The sequence below is a fragment of the Lipotes vexillifer genome, unplaced genomic scaffold (assembly GCF_000442215.2).
Source record: "Lipotes vexillifer unplaced genomic scaffold, Lipotes_vexillifer_v1.1 C26729734, whole genome shotgun sequence".
NCBI lineage: Eukaryota > Metazoa > Chordata > Mammalia > Artiodactyla > Lipotidae > Lipotes > Lipotes vexillifer.
In genome coordinates, this window is record NW_006789536.1 from 1 (window position 1) to 1,575 (window position 1,575).

Here is a 1,575-nt window from a genome sequence, read left to right on the forward strand (position 1 = left end):
CCATAAAGAAGTTGATTTTTCTGGCTAGTGAAAAAGTGTTTACCTCCCGTGTGGGAGGCCAGCATAGTTACAATTACTTTTTATGTGATTTTTTAAAGTGATCTTGTCTCTTAAAAAAATTTTTTTAAACAATACTACTACTGTAGCAAAGAAAGATTTCATTTGTGACTTTCTGGATTTTTTAAAATTTCAAAACACACCAAAGAACGATATAATCAACATCTATGTTTCTGTTAGTCAGAATTAACACATGTTGATATTTTTCAGATTTTCTTCACAGTTTTTTTTTTTTCTTTATTTTTATTTTGGCCACACCACGTGGCTTGTGGGATCTTAGTTCCTCGACCAGGGATCGAACCTGGGCCCATGGCAGTGAAAGTGCCAAGTCTTAACCACTGGACCACCAAGGGAATTCCCTTTTCACTTTTAAAGTAGACACTTTTTTTGGAAAGTTTTAGATTTATAAAAGAATTGGAAGACAGTATTGAGGATTCCTATATTTCTTCCTCCCCCCATTACAGTTTCCCATATTATTATATTTGTATATTTGTCACAATTAATGAGCCAATATTGATACATTATTATTAACTGAAATCCATACAGATTTCCTTAATTTTCCCCTAATGTCCTTCTTCTTTTTTTAAAATTTCATCCAGGATACCACATTACATTTGTTATGTTTTCTTAGGCTCTTCTTGGCTGTGACATTTTCTCAGACTTTCCTTGTTTTTGATGACTTTGACAGTTTTGAGGAGGACTGGTCAGGTGTATTTAGGATGCCCCATTATTGGGATTTGTCTTATGTTTTTATGTAAGACTAGGGTTTTAGACTTATGGGGTTATGGAAGGAAGATCATAAAGTGCCATTTTTTTAAAATTAATTAGTTTATTTTGGCTGCATTGGGTCTTCGTTGTGCACGGGCTCTCTCTAGTTGCGGCGAGCGGGGGCTACTCTTCGTTGCGCTGCGTACTTCCCATTGCGGTGGCTTCTCTTGCAGAGCACGGGCTCTTAGGCACACGGGCATCAGTAGTTGTGGCGCACAGGCTTAGTTGCTCCAAGGCATGTGGGATCTTTGGGACCAGGGATCGAACCTGTGTCCCCAGCATTGGTAGGCGGATGCTTAACCACTGCGCCACCAGGGAAGTCCTAAAGTGCCATTTTTATCACATGGCAAAGGGTGCATATTGTCATCATGGCTGATCACATGGTTGTGAGGCTTACCTGGCTGAGTTCGTGTCTCTGCTGTACTGTTCCATTCCCTCCCCCTTCTAGCCTGTCCTCTTGGAAAGAAGTCACCATGCACAGCCCACACTTAAAGAGTGGGGTTGGGGTCTATCTCCCTCGTGGTGGGATGTCTGTGTAACTTATTTGGAGTGCTTCTGCATGGGAGATTTGTCTCTTTTTCATAGTTTTTTAAAATAAATGAAATCAAATCTAACAGATTAAAAATCTAAGTGTCTTATACACGATATACATGGTACGCTATATGTATTCACCTCATTAAAAAAAACTTGGTATTATTAAAATTGATACATATAGGTTTGATTCTTTTTTTTTTTTTTTTTTTTTTTTTT

General features: G+C 38.2%; 1 non-coding gene across 1 annotated transcript; it reads right to left on the reverse strand.

Annotated features, from left to right (window-relative positions):
- Positions 1–337: 337 nt before the first annotated feature.
- Positions 338–410, reverse strand: TRNAE-UUC (transfer RNA glutamic acid (anticodon UUC)). The gene has a single exon. It is a non-coding gene; the product is annotated as a tRNA-Glu (tRNA).
- Between the last annotated feature and the right edge of the window lie 1,165 nt (positions 411–1,575).